The sequence below is a fragment of the Schistocerca gregaria genome, chromosome 2 (genome assembly GCF_023897955.1).
Source record: "Schistocerca gregaria isolate iqSchGreg1 chromosome 2, iqSchGreg1.2, whole genome shotgun sequence".
Taxonomy (NCBI): domain Eukaryota; kingdom Metazoa; phylum Arthropoda; class Insecta; order Orthoptera; family Acrididae; genus Schistocerca; species Schistocerca gregaria.
The window spans coordinates 569509868-569530157 of NC_064921.1; the positions used below are offsets into that span (position 1 = coordinate 569509868).

The 20290-nt window shown below is 40.7% G+C and overlaps 1 protein-coding gene across 2 annotated transcripts in view; it reads left to right on the forward strand.

The window, feature by feature from the left end:
- The first annotated feature begins 2238 nt into the window (after nucleotides 1-2238).
- LOC126332889 (NPC intracellular cholesterol transporter 1 homolog 1b-like) overlaps nucleotides 2239-20290 on the forward strand; it is a 155136-nt gene continuing 137084 nt past the window's right edge. For both annotated transcript variants that reach the window (XM_049996690.1, XM_049996691.1), the window contains exon 1: nucleotides 2239-2286. The gene's annotated coding sequence lies outside the window, so the exon portion shown is untranslated. The remainder of the gene's footprint in view (nucleotides 2287-20290) is intronic.

Here is a 20290-nt window from a genome sequence, read left to right on the forward strand (position 1 = left end):
GCAGCTTGCTGGCTGTGAAAATTAGATCCGCGAAACGTTGATGAACATTAAACAACCTCGCCGTCGCCCCATTTTGGTGGCTGCAATGGTGGCCAATGCTTACCACTCTTAACCCGTGCAATAGAACGGATGCAGTAGTGTCTCAGATTCTAAGTTCATTTCGGCCTCTATGTTCTGCTCTAAGTTCGAGACCTCTCTCTGCAGCTCTCTGCAACGACCTGGAGCTATATTCTGCGTTGGCATAAAGAGAATTGTGTTTGAACTTTCCTCTGTGAAACTTAGCTGGTCCTGTCAGCATCAGAATCTCGCCGTCCAATTCCAGCAGACCTTAAAAGTTCAGACCAATGATAATTTAATAAACAAGTTGAACAATTTCCTACTCTTGCAGTTTCTGTTGTGACTAAGCAGTAACATATACTTCTTCCGTCGCAGAGATAAGAGCCAGAAAATCTCTTCCACCTCAAGACAGATTTTCCAGTCATGGACAACCAGGAGGCATACATGTACACATGTTTGGGAACTCACCCCCCACCAGTGAAATAATTACTACGAGCCAACCAGAAAGCCCCTTATTAAAATTTGAACAAACATTCCAGTCGCTTCTACTGGGCTAAATGGCTGCACTCAAAAAATGGTTCAAATAGCTCTGAGTACTATGGGACTTAACTACTGAGGTCAGCAGTCCCTTAGAACTTAGAACTACTTAAACCTAACTAACGTAAGGACATCACACACATCCATGCCCGAGGCAGGATTCGAACCTGCGACCGTAACGGTCGCGCGGTTCCAGACTGTAGAGCCTAGAACCGCTCGACCACCTCGGCCGGCGGCTGCACTCACCCTTAGTAGATTCACGTTTTCTCCTGTCTCAGCCGGACGTTGTGGCCAGGCGCTTCAGTCTGTAAACGCGCGACTGCTACGGTCGCAGGTTCGAATCCTGCCTCGGGTATCGATATGTGTGATGTCCTTAGGTTGGTTAGGTTTAAGTAGTTCTAAGCTCTAGGGGACTGATGACCTCACATGTTAAGTCCCATAGTGCTCGGAGCCATTTGAACCATTTTTTTCTCCTGTTTCTCTGATTCTTATCTTACCTAAAAAGGATTACTTTCGCTTCTCACACAACTCAGCTTGTGGTATGCCGCCCGGTCTCACTCGACGGTGCTGGACTGGGACAGCACACTGCCCTCGTCTGTTCTATACGTGCACAGAGAACGGTTGTCAGCAGAAAACAGTGTTATGACTGTCCCGTTGCCCTAACTGATTCTTCTATTTGACGAGGCAGCGAAGAATCCCAATGCTGCCGTCATAATTAGATTGCCTGAGTGTAGTAAGTGGAACGGAGGTGTAGAATTAATTAGAAATACAATCGTTGGCAACAGCGAATAATCCTTGCAGTTTTCATGAAATATTAGTGATTTTACACGAGTGACTATCGGGACCTGCATATTAAAATTAAAAAACAAGTTTCAGGACAGTTTAACAATAAAGCTGCCCCATAACAAAATTATACCACAAATGATGGGTTTCCACTGACGAAGCCGCCAAGACTCCAGAAGTGCCTGATGGAATCTTGGAATGACACCTTCCATCCAACGGGTAATTCCTGGCGAGTTACACGGTAAATAAGCAGTGAATACTTCCTAATACCTCCATGTGACGTAAAGGACAGCTTTTCTTCCTGCGCAATTGCCCTTTTTTCTAGACCTTTCCATTGCTCTGTTTACCAAGACACTTCTGTATCGCATTACAAACAATGAAATGCGCTCTCACCAGTTATGTTTCACCACGTGATTTATGATACTAGTAGCATTAGAAGCTACGATCTGAATATGGTTGTTCAATAACTGAAACATATTTTCTAACTGTTCTGCTCATAGCTTGTTTGAGAGACACTGACTACACTTTTGCCCACAACCGTTTGACGGATGTTTGGTACTCTGGAAACAATATCGCTTTGATAAGGTGCTCGCTTCTGTGGGATACAGGTGCTTCTGAAGCCACAGAACGTTTCCTGAGCTAGTTTTTTTTTAAGGATTTCCACCTGCAAATTCGTTGGTTCTTGTCGTCTGTATGAGAGCAACAGGTGTACAAACGAAAGAGCGCATCTGGGACGTATTGGCGACACGTGTTTCCGGCAACATGCGCGCCAAGATAAGGGCGGCGGCGCCGGGTCAAACGCATAGCAGGTGTGAGACACCTGCAGATATCGCGCGACCTGATAGCACCTTAACTCGGCCCACAAGTTCCGCGGCTGTCCAGTCGTCTGGGAGGAGTCACGCAGGCCAGGTGAGTGCCACCGCCCACGGCTCCACCGCAGTCTCAGCTCGCTACTTTGTATCATCCTCATCACATTCGTAAAAGAACCCGTCACGTGTTGCTATTGTCGTAGTCTTCTGTGCCTCAGTTACTAGTGAAAAAATAATCAAATACTCTTTCGTGGGGATGTAGCCATCCTGAGTGGCCGTGCGGTCCTATGCGCTACAGTTTGGAGCCAAGCGACGGCTCCGGTCGCGGGTTCGAGTCCTGCCTTGGTATGGATGTGTGTGATGTCTTTAGGTTAGTTAGGTTTAAGTAGTTGGAAGTTCTAGGCGACTGATGTCCTCAGAAGTTAAGTCGCATAGTGCTCAGAGCCATTTTGTGGGGATGTAATGTTGATTTGGAAACAGTGTACTCCTGGAAAACAGACGACTATTTATTGAGAATTTGATGATTTTCGTTGTATAGTACCAGCAGTGTGCGCAACGTACGTCAAATATCGTGTACACGGCGTTTTACATAGCTCTGTGAGCCTCCAAATGTTTCTTTAAACTTGTGACATCTTTTTTGTTGTTTCGTGTATCTCTGGGACAGTACTTAAACCTACGGTGTTTTGCACAGATCAAGACACGCTATCAATAACCAGTGTTAGCCCATGTGGCACAATGAAGGCCTTTGTCGCACTGGGACTCGGGCCTGGATTTCCGACAATTTCCTAGCAGTGAAGCCATCCAGGCTCTCCTCGAGGCCTGCCTATAGTTCAAGTATCTCACTGTTTTTGTCTTACAATCTCTAATGCGATACCATTTATGCCACGATTCAGGGGAACTAATTCCTCTGGATGGAAAAAATTGTGTGTTCAATAACAGTTTATGTCAAAATAATCATTTGTCTAGAATGAATCTTGGGCTCTTCAGCAAAGCATTCGTCCGCGTTGATTCTCCTAACAGATTAAATCTGTGTACTGGATCAGGACTAAAGCAAGGCTCTGCGAACTACGCCGCCATAGAACGCGTCTCAGCTGCTCACTACCAGCAGTGTTCCTTACTCAAGTTCCTACTCACGTCTTTAATTTTTGTTGACCTTTTGGTCCTTTTTAGCTTCAGTGACTTGACAGCGGCACAACAACGCAGTCAACTGGAAAGTTAGTACCAGGGCCGACGTTCATGTACGACCAAGGAAAATCACTCGCAAATTTTGCAGACAGTCTGGACATTCGCTCCATTTACACTTTCTCCTACGATAACACTGATACAGTTTTCAAGAAATGAAGCTTTAGTGCTTGTGCGTGCTCTTATTTTTTGTAGGAAGTTTAATGTCGAGAACGTCCTCGTTGTGTATCATTTGTCTGGTGGTTACTACCAACTATGGCGCGGGAATCAATCCTGCGGTAAATTGCGCACTCATGGTGCGAAGGACCATCTAAATAATGTACTGTCGGAGAAATGCCTACGAAGAGCTTCTTGGGAGCTATATATAAAAACAAAATTTTCCCTAAGCTAGTGAATAAAATAAAAATAGTGACATTATTAGTCATCTTTTGCGCACAACACGGTAACAGCACAGGCTTACGTAGGCAGAACATTTAGACGGACTTACGCGTTTCTGGTGATTTGGGCGGCTATTTTGTAACTCACTCTCGTGTATTACTTTTATCAGATTTATGCCAATGGACCTTCAAAGATATTACATAATATCGTACATATAATCTGTCCTAGCTAGGCTGTAGTGTTCCAGCATAATAACACAACTTAATAAACGGAGTATGCCTCCTCAGCTGGTTTGAACCTGACAAAAAACTCCATCACGTTCCCTGACTACTGCGGCCACATGACTGTGCTCATATACAGACGTTCTCCGCCCTGCTCGCTCAGGTAGCCGCGTATTTTATTTCATAAACAAAGACGCCAAATTTCATTTTAGATAGCTGAGAGCTTCTCCATGACAACCGTGAGACACACGAATCGACCTCTGATTGGTTAGATGACGTCATGACGACATTCGATGATGGCGATTTTTGGGGTAACTCTCTCTGCGTCTATAGATTGTCTGCCGGCCGAATGTCTCCACTTCGGCTCAGTTCGCGTTGTGCATTTTATTTCTAATAAAATCGTCTTTAAATAGATGGTAACCGAAAAACACTGTATGTCTTTGCTTTTTGGTTAATGGCAACTTAAATTTTTAGTACTACGTAGTCAACTAGCAAGGGAATACCAATTACGCGAATGTAGTTCTTTAACATTTTCTTATCGTAGTTATTGGAAAATTAAGTATTGAAATTTGTAAACAGAAAAAAAGTCAACGTTTTTCCTTTAGTTTCGCATTCTCTGTCTGTCTCATTTCTTACTTTCAGGAGATTCAGTGTTTAGCCTTCACGCTTTTACCAAATTAAAATAATTACTTCTTGTCTTTGTTAGATCGACGTGGAGCCATAAGATGTTCTGAATAATTTTTTAAATATGCAGAACAATCCATTATTATGTTCTCATATATCGCTCATCCATTTCTTTTGTAAGACGCTTATAAATCACTTGCCTTTTAGAGATAGAAGACATCCTTGTTCCAAATGATATCCGAGACGGATACAACTTATTTATTAAGAAAGTATAGTTACCGCACTACGTACATGGCAGATACATAGAAAGAGCGTCTCTTCCACTTACAGAAAAGTCAACATCCTTGTAATTGGAAGTATGAATAGTACTGGCCAACGAAACACAACAAAGAACATCAGAAAACGTATCACAAACAGCTGACACTGTAGTTGAGCGTTATCTGCAATCGGAACAAATTAGAATTCTGATAAGCGAAAAGGTCCTCCAAAAGCGAAAATGTACTTCAAACATTATAACGCGCCAGACGTTTACACACGTATAATTACCAGTTTTGTTTCAACAGTTCCTCGCTGCAAGCTAAACATAGAGCTCGTAAAAAATATCTCTGGTTTAGTCTAATATCGACATTGTAGGTAACTAATGATAATCAACATTATGTCTAAGGGTAACAAGATACCTGATTATGATCGCTTAATATTTAATATACAGTGCTTCCACCGGGATTAACATCCCAATCCGATGTTTCGATTACCGTCAACTGTGATACCTGCTCTAAGCCTCAGAGTAGCTTTGAATTAAAACCGAGGCATCAGGAACACTAAAAGATTCCCGACGACGAACATATCGTCCACCTAAGTGTTTCGATCGAGATATCTCCAGCTGATCATCACAGTAACGCCACGAAAGGACACTCACTACAGACCGTCCCACGAGAAGATGCCATCGTTTTCTGTTACTCATACGTGACGTCCTCTTCACAGTAGTCTGGGCAATGACGTGTAGTATATCGGGAAAATCATGTGAGATGGCGCGACGACAAGGCGCTGAGCTCAATAATACGTCATCGAGTTCCCATGCGTGTTCAAAGCACTTCCAGGAATTGATGTTATCGAACCACAAAGGTCCTGAGTAAGCGTAATAGCAGGGTATTATTTATTTTATCCAATCGTATTAGGGTCTGTACTTGCCTACTTCTTTTCTTCTGACTTCGCTAAGCAACAGTAAACTTTCTGAAAAATGACATATTTCAACCGGCAAGAGCTGCCAAGGTATCTTAAAGTTATACGAAGCGACGTGTCGTATTGTTTAGCACTCTAGAGACGCATTCGCGTGAACGACGATTGAAATCCCCGTTCGGCCATTCATACTTAGGTTTCCCTAAATCGCTTAAGGAAAATTCCGTGAGGTTCATTTGGAACAAATCACGACTGATTTCCTTCACTATCCTTCCTAATCCGAGCTGGTACCCCGTTTCGAGTGATGTCGTTGTCTGCTGGACATTAATCTCTCTTTCTTTATTAAAGTCCCATATAAAAGCTTAAATGGATATATTGAAACTGTGGCGTTAGATAACATAAAAGCTATCCTTCCTCAACTGTTAAGCTTTCTCTATTGTTGCTATTTCTATCTTTCCGTGTGGAAGCACTAATTTACAGCACTTTCCCCCTTTTTTATGCTTTTAGTTAACAAAGGAATTGTTAACTGGTTGATGTGCAATTGAGGTTTAACCGTGTTTATGTGGCTTTATGAAACTCTCAGAAAAGATGCACTTAAAGAATACCTTTATATTATAGAATATTACAACTTTATATTACAGAATATTACATCTTCACCAATGTTTGACGATACATTACTTTTCACTACGTCGACGAATGGATACAAATTCTTCATTATGATTGCTTAATATGTAAATATACAGTCCTGTAACTACCAGTACCAGTATCGGTAGCGAGAGACTTTTTATAAGTATCAAGGCATACTTAATGGTATACTATTCTGAAACAGAATTACATAGCACGTATTATTATTATTATTATTATTATTATTATTACAAAAACTATCGTCTTTCAGCCCTACAAAGTCCAAACTTTAAAGCCCAATATCAAGAGTAGGTACCCCTATAGCGAACAGGGTTAAATAGATCAAATGTCGAAGGAAAGCAGCGAAATACCACCTCCAGTAGGAGAATGCACATAGTTCGACAGCCCACACGCAATGGAAATATCTTAGATTTCGAAGCTATTAACAGATGGACCTTATCGACGGTTTCAGTATAGAAACGGGAACTAGTGATCACGATGTCATTATATCAACTACGGTTACGAAACCCAATAAATTAGTCAAGAAAGCCAGTGGAAAGAGCAGATAAGCATTTCTTAGCATCCTACTTAGACAGTGAACTGACATTGCTTAGTTCCAGTGAGATGGTGGTAGAGGAATTACGGGCAAAGTTTAAACAGATTGTCAATCGTGGCCTGGAGAACTATGTGCCTAATAGCTGGATTAAGGATAGAAAAGACCCACAATGGTTTAACAAGGAATTTCGGAAAATATTGAGGAAACATAGGCTGTTGCACTCTCGGATCAGAAGAGAATGCCCGAATGACGACAGGCAAAGTTTGTTAGAGATTCGTGCGTCCGTGAAAAAAAAAAAAATGTTCAGATATGTGTGCATTCCTAAGGGACCAAACTGCTTAACTCATCGGTCCGTAGACTTACGCACTACTTACACTAACTTAAACTAACTTATGCTAAGAATAACACCCATGCCCGAGGGAGGACTCGAACCTCCAGCGGGAGAGGCCGCGCTGTCCGTGACATGACGTCTCAAACCGCGCGACCACTCTTCGCGTCGTCTGTGAAAAGATCTATGAACCACAGTCACACCTTATCAAAAGATCTGGCCGCGAAACCCAGAATATTCTGTTCTGTGTACAATCACTAAGCGGGTCTATGTCTTCCATCCAGTCACACGTTGACCAGTCTGGAGTGGCGGCTGAATATACCAAAGTGAAAGCTTTAAATTTCGCTTTTAAGAAATCGTTCACCCAGGAGAATCGTACAAACATACTGTTCTTCGGCCATCGGACAGACTCCCATACGAACAACATAGTAATAACCATCCCTACGTGTAGAGAAACAATTGAAAGAATTGGAAACAACAGAGTTGTCAGGTCCGCATGTAATCCCAACTCGGTTTTACGAAAACTGCTCCACGGCGTTGACCCCCTACTTAGCATACATTTATAGTGAATCTCTCGCCCAGAGCAAAGTCCCAAGCGACTGGGAAAAAGCGCAGGTGACTCCTGCACATAAGAAGGGTGAAAAGAACGGACCCGCAAAATTACAGACCAATATACTTAACATCGGTTTGCAGTAGAATTGTTGAACATATTCTCCGTTGGAATTTAATAAATTTCCTTGAACCCGAAAAGCTTATGTCCACGAATCGGCATCGTTTTAGGAAACATGTTCGTGCAAAACTCAGCTTACCTTTTTCTCACATTATATACTGTGAACAGTAGAAGAATGTCAACAGGCAAATTCAATATTTTCAGATTTCTGAAAAGCATTTGAAATAGTACCACACTGCAGACTTAACGAAATTACTAACATGTGGTTCCCAGATATGTGAGTGGCTCGAATATTTGTTAGGTAACAGAACCCAGTATGGTGTCCTCGACGCCAAGTCTTCTTCAAAGACAACACTGCCGTCAGGAGTGGCCCACGGAAGTGTGATAGGACCGCAGTTGTTCTCCATGCACATTAGTAAATTATTTGGGTGGCAGGGTGGGCAGCAATCTGCTATTGTTTGCTGATGAGGCTGTGATGTACGAGGAGGTGTCGACGTTGAGTGACTGTAGGAAGAGATAAGATGACTTAGACAAAATTTATATAGTATTTTGTTACACGACAGATGTATAGCCACCTCGGTTGCACAAAACCGAGATGGTTATACATAGATGGTGTAATTAAATAACGTACAGTTGCTGGATCGCAGCCAATGATAAATGTTTAAAATTTCGATAGTATGTTGTCCAACTTCAGCAGCTGTAGTCATATATATTGAAATAATACGCAACAAGTCGCATATAAGAAATTTAATTTCTTGGCCGCTTTCGGGCACTTAGTGCCTTCTTCAGAAGATTATGCAATAGACATGAGTTTCTGATGAAGGTCACTACGTGCCCGAAACCGGTCAAGAAATTAAATTTCTTATTTGCACCTGGTTGCTTATTATTTCATTGTTATACAAATTTGTAACTGGTAGCTCTAACTATACAAAAAAGTAAGTCAATATTGATGAGTAGGAAAAACAAAGCCGTTAAATTCCGATACAGCATTAGTAGCGTCCTGCTTTCCACAGTCACGTCTTTTAAATATCTGGGCGTAACGTTGCAAAGCGATTTGAAATGCAACGAGCATGTCATGATTGTCATAGGGAAGGCGAATTGTCGACTTCGGTTTGTTGGGAGAATTTTGGGAAAGTGTGGTTCATCTGTAAAGGAGACCGCATATAGGACGCTAGTGCTACGTATTCTCGAGTGCTGCTGACGTTAGTGCTACCTATTCTTGAGTACTGCTCAAGTGTCTGGGATCCGCACCAGATCGAATTAATGGAAGATATCGAAGCAATTCAGAGGCAGGATTCCAGATTTGTTACCGGTGGGTTAGAAGAACCCGCAAGTGTTACGGAAGTGTTTCGGGAACTCAAAAGAGAATCCCTGAATGGAAGGCGACATTCTTTTCGAGCAGCACTACTGAGAAAATTTAGAGAAACGGCATTTGAAGCTGAATGCAGAATTATTCCTCTGCCGCATAAGGACCACGAAGATGAGATACGAGAAATTCGGGCTCCTACGAAGGCTTATAGATAGTCGTTTTTCTCTAGATCTATTTGCGAGTCGAGCAGCAAATGATTAGTAGTGGCAGGGTACCCTCCGCCAGGTACCACACGGTCGCTTACGGAGTAGATATGTACATGTAGACAGATGTTGATGTAGATGCCCTATAAGGCACTGTGGCGTTCAAACCCATCTTCGCGTTGGTGGCAGCTTTTCCTTTTGATAACAACTCTGAGGCACGACACTATTTTCTGTGACTGTTTTTAGGGATCAAATAAGTCAATAAGTCAAATAAGTCAGTATATGTTACCGAATGATTACTGCATGATGTCACCTCACTGTACATAACGATTATTTTCAGTCAGGATGAAATGTGCGAAACATCTTCAAATAAATGCTCATGATCTTCATGTTTTTCATGGTATAAATTTGAGGGTCTTACCACAGAATTCGTTGATTTAGAGAAGGCGTTTGAGGATGAAATTCAGAATGCAGAATGCGCCAAATACATAGTGCGAAAGCTTATCTACAACCAGAATGAAATTATCAGAGTCGAAGAACATGAAGGGGAAGCAGTGTTTGAGAATGGAATCAGACAGGATTATAGCCTATCCCTGATATTTGCCAGTCTGTACATTCAGCATTCGGTAAGGAAGCAAATGAAAAGTATGGAGACGGAATTAAAGTTCGAGAGTAGAAGTAAACCCTTTGATGTTTGCCGAAGACATTTTAATTCTCCCGGTATCGACAAAGGAATTGAAAGAGCAGATAAATGGAATTTATAGTGTGTTTAAAAGAGGGTATAAGATGAACATTATCAGCAGTAAAAAAAAAAAAAAAGGCGGTATGGAACGTAGCCGAATTAAATCAGGCAATGCTGATGGGATTACGTTCAGAAATTTTTTATGTAGGTTCGACGAAGTATTGAAGCAATGTTTGATATTTCTTTGTTTTGCGTTTTTCTTTTATTTTATCGTTTTGTGGTGGTAATTGCGTTTTCTAGCGCTATTTTGTAAATCTGTATTGTTTTCTTTATTTTTACTACACCATCCCACTGTTTCACGTTACAAATCAACAATTATCGAATAAAACCGCAATTAAACATTGACAGTTTCAGTTTTGCTATAAATACTGTTCACTTTCAAGTAACAGATAGGAGGATAGCTATGTGAACAAAAACGGTCCGGTGGTTATCCGACCCTCACTCAGTTTCCAGGCAGTTCATCGCTTCTGGTTCTTAACATATCAAGAAAGCCACTGATCGCATACGTAAAGAAAGCGATTGTCATGAGGTATCGCCCGATAGGTATGCAACACAACTAACCTACAGGTAACGCGGGGGAACTACCGTACTCAACGCTTATGATAGTCTGCGGTAGGCTGCAAACCTAGACACCAATAAAAGGGGCAGTCAAATGAAAACGAGACAGATGGAAAAAATGTAAGTAAACTGTTTATTTCAAAAGTAATCGCCATAACTGTTAATACATTTATCTCACTGAGATGAGACAGTCAATGCCCTCATGGCAAAATGTTTGCACTTGCGTGCGGAACCATGATTATACCCAGATGTCCAGCTTTTCATCAGATGCAAAACAAAGGCCACGAATGTGCTCCTCAGGGCTCAACAAATATGTAAATCTAATCTATATCTACTTTCATATTCCGCAGGCCACCGTACGGTGTACTGCGTGCACTAATAATTATTTCCTTTCCCGTTCCACTCGTAAAAAGAACGACGGAAAAACGACTGTCTATGATTCACCGCACAAGCGCTAATTTCTCCCGTCTAATCTTCTTCGTCCTTACGCGAAATAGTACGTTTCCGGCAGCAGAATCAGTCTGCAGCCTTCCTCAAATGCCGTAAAATTTCTCGCAAAAATAGCGTCGTCCTGCTTCCAGGAATTCCCATTTGAGTTCACAAAGCATTCCTAATACTTCTGTTCTGATCGAACCTACTAATAACAAATGTACCGGCACCTTCTTAATTGCCTCGACGCCTTTCTTCAGTCTGACCAGTTGAGGATGCCAAACAACAGAGTAGCACTCCGGAATGGGTCGTACTTGCGTTGTGTACGCCGTCTCCTTTACAAACGACACACTTTCCTAAAATTCTCCAATAAAAAGAGTCGAATATTCACCTTCTCGGCTACCATTATAACTTGATCATTCCATTTCGTATCGCTCTGCAACGTTACCCGTCGACATTTAATCGGTGTCACTGTGTCGAAAAAATGAAGATTGAGTTTAACGTCCCGTCAAAAGCGCTGACGGTGTAAGCAATAGGGAAGTCAATCCGCCGTGCCTTTTCAAAGGAACCGTCACGGCATTTTCCTGCAGCGATTTAGGGAAATCGCCGAAGACCTAATTCTGTATGGCCGGACGCCGGTTCAAACCGTTGTCCTACCGAATGCAAGTGCTGTGTGCTAACCACTGCGCCACCACCTCTGGGTCACCTATTACTAATGCTGCATTCGAACGTTACGTGATTGTTTTTCCTACTCGTCCACATTAACTTACATTTTTCTACATTAAGAGCAAGGAGCGCCACTCATCACACAACTAGAAATTCTGTATTCTAAATCAGACGAAAAGTTTTTGTAGAGGAATGCAGCCGTTGCGAATACAGTTACCTAAAAATCTGTGTGGTTGTTTAAAAACAGTCGATGATTTTCTCGGGATCTGTTTACTAATCCGGAATGCAGCATGACAATTAATAAACAAATTCAGAGAAAACCAGCGACTCTTTCTAAGCAACCGAGCAAGCGTTTTAAAATTATTTCCAGTCATTACAGATACTCTGTCTAAGTCATCCTGTATCTCCCTACAGTCACTCAAGGACGAAACGTTCCCGTACACCACAGCGTCATCAGCAAACAGCACTGAATTGCTGTTCACCCTGTGTGTCAGATCATTTATGTACATAGAGAATAAGAACGGCCCTATCGCCCCTCTCTGGGACACTCCTGAAAATACCCTTGCTCTGATGAACACTTACCGTCGAGGGCGGCGTACTGGGTTCTGCTGCTCAAAAAGTCTTCGAGCCATTCACAAGTCTGGGAACCTAATACATATTCACGAACCTTCGTTAGCAGTCTACAGTGGGGCACCGTGTCAAACTCTTTCCGGAAATCTAGGAATATGGAACCTACCTGTTGTCTTCCATCCGTGGTTTGTATGATATCACATGAGAAGGGCCAATACCGCAGACCTAACTAGGGTTCTATCCGGACCTGGCCACTTGTTTGCTTTCAACTCTTTCAGTCGCTCGTCTACGTCTGTGGAGAGATCTGATCTCTATTGAAGATGTTTAAGGGCTTCCTAGCAAAACCTGGCAGCATAGTTGATACAACCTCGGCAACATGTGAACAGTCACTATCCTGCAAAAGAATGATGCCATTTGTCAACATCCCCGGGCGTTTAGACTTGATGGTGCGCTTGAAAAAAAAAATGGTTCAAATGGCTCTGAGCACTATGGGACTTAACATCTATGGTCATCAATCCCCTAGAACTTAGAACTACTTAAACCTAAGTAACCTAAGGACGTCACACAACACCCAGTCATCACGAGGCAGAGAAAATCCCTGACCCCGCCGGGAATCGAACCTGGGAGCCCGGGCGTGGGAAGCGAGAACGCTACCGCACGACCAGTGCGCTTGAATTTTTGCAGAGTGTCCACGTGGAGAAAGGTTGATTCGACTGCAGACTTTTTGCTGGGAAGTGAACGGCACTCTTGCGCATGTAATTTCATTCGTTGTTTGATTCTTTTTACTGCCATAGAGGTTTGTTGCAAAGAAGAGTTGGTTGTATTGTTGTTGTATGTAGTTCGACGTATTTCTCACGCGGACCTGGAAACTAATTTTGTGATCGTCCAGAAAGCGATGGTGAACAGACTGATCTTAGTTTCCAGTCTGCGCAGCCACATTCTGGTCCGGCCCACTGAAAGAAATGTTTCTATTCTCCTTTTACTTAGCGGGATCAGGGCTATGATTTTAAATGAAAGTATAAAGTTCTTGTTTATACATATATTGAGTAAAGTCTCTCACGTAGAACACTTTGAAAGTTACTACGTTCAATTGACAGTGAATATTTCTATTCTAACAGTACAACCAGCAGTTCAGAGTCGACCTCTACAGTACTTTCCTGCCAACTTGGCTTTCTCCCTGACTAATAGTACTCAAATAAATGTTCAAAATAAACGCTCGCGTCTAAAGTGGAAATAATATTCACCACTTGCCAACGCATTTATTATTACCACGGATGGCAAACTGACAGTTACTTTGGCGAATTGTAAGCGATCCAGGACGGTGCACAGTCCTCGCGAGTTCACTATCCGTTTTTACCGCTAATACGCGATTTGTCACAGTCCGACTCGGATGTCATCGGAGGCAGAGCGTGATCCGACGTTTAACAGTCGTGGATCTTACGGTGGCTGAGTGCGAAGAGGACCTCCTCCTGCTTCTCGGGCCGTATATTTATAGCTGCCGCAGCGGACGGCCGAGGGACATCTGTTGTCTACTGCCTTAACACACGCAGCAGCCTCAGAACGACCGCTTTTTCGGACACATAACCTTTAGTAAAATAGTTATGAATAAATTTAGAACCTTTTTAATTTTTACATGTATTTAGATAAGTAATTTGAAAGCACAGAAAAAGTTTCAGCTCGCTTGAATAAAAACTTTGCCTTCTAGAATTTTTATAGAGGACCTAACGGTAGATCGTTACCTCTGAACCATGCCTTTACTAGAACTTGTATTAGCTGTTATTAGTACTACAACTCTAAAATTTGATATAGCTCTATTATTTAGCTGGTTTTATCATCTACTGTGACCAAAATACTCTGCTATTAAAATTACAGGTACTTAATCTTCTACAACTGGATATATTATAGTTACAAATCTGGTTTTTTTTAAATTAATCAAAAAATTTGCGGTAGCTTAAAGTGGTCTCTTACCTATGATTTTGAGGGTGAACTGAAGCATAAAACAAATCTTTACGTCGTTCTTTAGATTTGAAACTTGCACCACTTATTTATGAGCTCCATAGACACCTTCTGACCAAATTCTGGCTTTCTAGCTTTACTATTTAGCGTCACTTATTTTTTTCTTAAAACGTCATTTTTACGGAAACTACCAAGTTTGAGTACATGAAGACTTGATATTTGAACGTTATTACAATAAACTATTTGTTGATAAAGTTTTAAACGTAAATTTTAACTTTTAATTTTATCCTTAATTGTGGTGCGCTACGCGCAGACGCGTTTAAGGTGACGTGGCGCTACAAGCGATGAACTGGGTTAAGTCCCGACAAATTCGCACGCCTCTGTATTTCACACACGGTACAGCGCTTGTTTTGCTTCAAGGTGAAGAGTATAATGTCACCAGCAAAACCAAGGTGATTCGGATATGTTCAGTTCTCACATATTCCTTCCTATTTTTTAAAGTTAAAGAATCAGTTCACTTCCTGTAAGGCTATCGAGAATTGCTGTGCTGTAGTGATGTGAAACCGCCTCGATTTCTCTGGTGTTCTCGGTATGGTGTATCGATCGTATGCTTCCGATCGTTTGGCTTCTTTTCATTTTATGCACAATATTTCGAATACCCCGAGGTGTCGTCTTCTTCAGGTGCTGTAAGCTATACTGTTGTGTGTGCTCGGTGCCTGGACTTCAAACCCAGACATAACCAACTATACCTGAAGAAGACGAGTGGACCAGTCGTTGGAATATTGTGCATTCATAATTATTGAGAACGTTTCTCTTGGAGAATATCAGCGGTCTTGATAAAATATTTTACATGTGAATTAAATAGAAACAAGGTTTCGCCCGAGCACCCGGAAGCACAAGATGAAATCTCCTTACGTTATTGAACATCATTACTGAATTTCCACTATCCTGATATTTTATAATATATTGCGTAGTATTTATACCTCTGTCTTTGTATTACTAACATATACTAAATCAATGTCTTATTCCTCAAGGACTTTTAATACAAATTCTGCCTGCAACGAAGTACAGCACAATTATTAAAGTAGGTTAGAGCAAATTCGTATCAGTAAATTTAATATTTGGGTGAAAGAAGCTTACATACATCTACTTACGGCTGCTTAACTGTACATATCATAGATATGATATGAATGCGTTATACTGTCAGTATAATAGTTATATTCTGTATCTTTTAAGATACGAAACCAAGCGAAGCGTATTTCATGAAATAAAACACAAACATTCAGCTATGAAAGAGAAACTTTCCTTACTAAATACACGAAAAATAAATAGAGAGGTTTGAATCTCTGCTGAGATCAGAACAATGTTGTTAAACAGTGATAGGACTGATCTGTGTTAGATGTATATCTACACCGTCAGCTAGCAGACAGTAAACGAGCTTAGAGGATATCAGATCAGGTGTGTGACAACCCAGGACATCCTGGTAGAAGGATACAGCACATCGTTCTTAATGGGTGGAATAACGCGGATGTAATAGTAAATATGTGTGTACATTACGTCAGTGATATGGAGTGGTTATTGTACACGATACACATAAATGGTGTGCTAGATAATATCGGAAACTCCTTGATATTGTTCTCTGATGGAGCCGCAAATAGCTGCGTAGCGACGCCAGGAAACAATAGCGAGACGTAGCAACAGCCGCAGAGGATCGACGTATCGTGCAGTGACCGACAGGTTGCCTTCAACGTATATAAATGTAGCACATTGTGGACAAGTAGCTGGAAAGACACACTGTTGTTCGATTACGCTACTGGCGCTAAATTAGTCGAAAAATGTAAAAAAAAACTTTAATTAAAAATCAAAACACATATACATATAATGGCCTGTAAGTTTAATATAAGTAGTAATATTCTGATCCAAGTGTTGTCACGTCGGGAGACCGCTGAACAAATAAAATGAAAACAGAATATACCTAAAATTGGTAAAGTATGAAATTTAAGTACAAGTAAACTACCAAGGCAACATAGGTAAGAATCAAATCAACAGTATGTAATCGTTGAGCCTTAGTTTTAATTATTTTATTCCGAAAAATTTGCAATATGGACCCAATCTCCAACGACGCCTGCCCTCACATGGACGCCCTTCCGGGTCGCTGCACTTGGTCACGCCCCCACGACCAAGCGACTTTCGCTCGCGGTTTAATAAAGACTTAGATAGTACGTCATGATGTAAAAATGTGACATAAAATAAATAGGTAGCTCTAGTGTTTAATAATGTTATGCTGATTAAAGACGAATTGGTTTTCATATTTAGTATAATATGAAATTATAACCCCTAATTAAATTTTCTCATTACGAGGAAAGGCGATCTGTTTTCATTGCTAAAAACCATTCAAAAGCCAAGATCACATAAAATATTTTTTATTCAAGACAACCGGTTTCAACAGTCTTAGCTGCCATCTTCAGGTCTTAAGCATCTTTTTGTAGTAAAACATTTTCATTTTACGCCTACCTCATGCACAAGATGTCAAGTGGATAACACTCAGCGCATTATACATGTTTGTTATCGCTAAAATGTTTCGACGTGTATATGTACTGAGTTTGTCATCGATAAAATATTTCAACGTTTGTAATGTGCTGAGTTTTGTCCACTTGACATTTTTTAATGAGGTCAGCCTAAAAAGAAAAAATATATAAGACCTGAAGATGACAGCTAAGACTATTGAAACCGGTTCTCTTGAGTAAAAAATACTTTCTGCGATCTTGGCTTTTGAATGGCTTTTAAGCAACTGTACCTTCACTAGCTATTTTGAGGTGTGAAGGCAGGACGCGCAGGACTGGAAGAGATGACGCCAAACAGCAGAGGCTTATAGAGGAAATAATGAAAGTGTGCTGTTGTAGAAAGGATAGCTGATGTCAACTTCTTATTTCCTTTTATATACTTAGTGGTCCCCCCGACGCGACGACACTTCGACCGAAAAATTATTACTTCTATTAAAATTAAAGGGGCAATAGATATATTTTTTTACATTTTAGGATTTTTTGTGTACGTTTTTTTTCAAATTTTTAATTTAAGTTTTATTTCATGCTTTTTAAGCTTTATATTTTACTAGTACACACGGTAGGACCGTTGCTCTATCCCCACATTCACACATATACTTTCCAGAACGAAACACGAAACTGCGACGAGATATCTGGTCTGACCGAAATCTGCATATTCTGACAGTAGATGCATTTTTATAAATCTTATTATAGTTGCAAGATTTTGGCAATGCAAAATCGCACTTTGAGTTTCAAACTGAAATAATTATTCCGATGTTTTTCTTTTCTTTAATACATTGTTCACTTAAGTGAATTACGTATTTCTTTTTTAATTCATATACATATTATTTCAGTTTGAAACTCAAAGTGCGATTTTGCATTGCCAAATCTTGCAACTATAATAAGATTTATAAAAATGCATCTACTGTCAGAATATGCATATTTCGGTGAGACCATATATATATATATATATATATATATATATATATATATATATATATATATATATATATATATATATATATATATATATTCACAAATAACTATGTTTTAATACCTGTATTTATCTAATTAGGTAACAAAGGCAGTGAGCATTGGTAATAATATTAAATCAAGTCGGAAGAAAGTGGGCTTATTGTTATCACATCCGCTGGCGGTCTGGTGTTTGTCTAATTGCGTTGTTATTTTACTTTCACAGAGTGTTTGTATGCCAACTTCGTAATTTTGTTCTACTTTGCTTTTTTGCAAATATGTTTCTCTGGCACTTTACAACCATTTTTGGCTGTATGGTCCTTGTAACCCAAGGCCAAAACAAAAAGAAAAAAAGTGGAATTCCATTGCGCGTTCTTGAAATAGGCTACCTAAACTATTGGGGCAAAATCATTTGATTTTGAACCGAATTGTAAGCCTAAAAAAATTATAGCAAAGTCTGTGAGAGAATATGTTGAGCTTTTACAGTTGAGTAACAATCACTCATTTTCTGCTGAGTAGGTGCTCAAACCGGCGATTTCAAAACACAAAAATCAGCATTGTCTGTCAACCGTAGAAGTAAACATATGTTATCGTAGACATTTATTTGCATATTTTGTACTCTACAATCATGTAGTGCGTAACTTCACGTAGCTCTTACGTTTTCGAACCGTATATCAAGAAAGTGCGCTAGCGGAAAACATTTTTACTTAATTTAGCTGATGAAATTTAAACAGCTGAACATAATTTCATGAAACATAGCTAAGAACCATCCTGATTCAACTAGCTTTCAAATAAAAAAAATCTGCATCAAAATCGGACAATTCGTCTGGAAGCTACGATATCACAGACAGACACACACGGTTAACTTGTAACACCCCTCTGTTTGACTCGAAGGTATTAAATATTCATCCATAGCGAACAAACGTGGGATGACAGCATAAAGCTAGCTGTAAGAAAATAAGATTCCAAAATGAGTTTCATTGAAAGAACTGCAAGGAAATGTGTTTCATCCACGAACGAGGTAGCTTAAGGAACCTTCGTTCGACCGGCTATTAATTATATTCTCCTGTCTGGAACCCTTACCAGATAGGGTTAATGGCACACACGAGTTCCAGGAAGAGCGGCATGTCTCGTCTTGGGTTGGTGAGGCACCTAAGCGCGAGGACTTTACCGGAAAGCTCAGCCAATTCCATTAGTGAGTGGAGAGTGAAAGGGAGGTCACGTTTACTGTTACAGATTTAAGAGTGTGTGTTATAAGAAGAGTGAAGCACCATAGTACCGTCTCGTTCATACATCTCGGGTAAAGGCCTTGACGGTTAAATTAAGGACATTCAAATTCATACGGAGGTTTCCGATCATCTTTCTTGCAGCGCACCAATATCGGTTTCGACAGGAAAATGGGGGACTTGGTATTACAAGACGTAGACAAAATAACATCGATTCGTTAATTTGACGCTGACGGAGTTATAATGACTGTTGCATTATGAGCAGACAACAAAGATGTAAATGGAACACCAGTGGCGTAGGCGAACTAAAAGCGATGAACAGCGATACTGGATTTACGTTTTCCCACAGTTCCATAGCTTGGTGGTTACTGTCATTCTACTGCACTTATCGTTTCATCAAATCATATTTGTATTCCTTGTTTACATGTACGACTGCTGCCGTCACTGTCAAGAGGGAAGCACGTGCCTGCTTAGACAGTACTCACATACAGTCCTCATTACACCATTTTGTACAATCAAATTTCTACTTCTGTTTCTAGAACTGTCCTAGAATACTACTTTGCAGGACGTTAATTGATAAAACGGAATCAAAACATTCTTTCGGGCCGTTTTTCACCTAAAAAGTTTTTGTACACAGTTTTAGTTGAAACACAGTAAATGCTTTACAAATTCTTAACATCGCTCAATTAAAAGCTTACAACAGTGGTTCCCAAGCTTTCTTATACCACTACCTCTGAGTGCAGTCAGGTAGTGCTTGTACACCCCTCCCCCTGACACCACTGCCCCCCTCAACCGCTCTCCCCACCATCATTTAATATGAGCCTAACTAAAGTTTAAAATAAAAAAGAATTTTCTTTGAAAAACATTGTTTTTAAAATGTTGAAGGATGAATGACATTTAGTTTCTGTGTGTGTGTGTGTGTGTGTGTGTGTGTGTGTGTGTGTGTGTGTGTTGGGGGGGGGGGGGCGGAGGGGAGGGGAGGGGTGTGTGTGCTTGTGGGCGCGCGCTGTAATAAATGATGAAGCAATTCTCCGTGAATAGCGAGTGCTACCTACATCTGAGACACGAACGCTAAATACCCATAGTGACGTTAAGACACTTCATACAAAACGTGCTTTCTCCGCACTGCTGTTCTCCCTGGACACATTTGTCTTGCCCACACCATGCATCC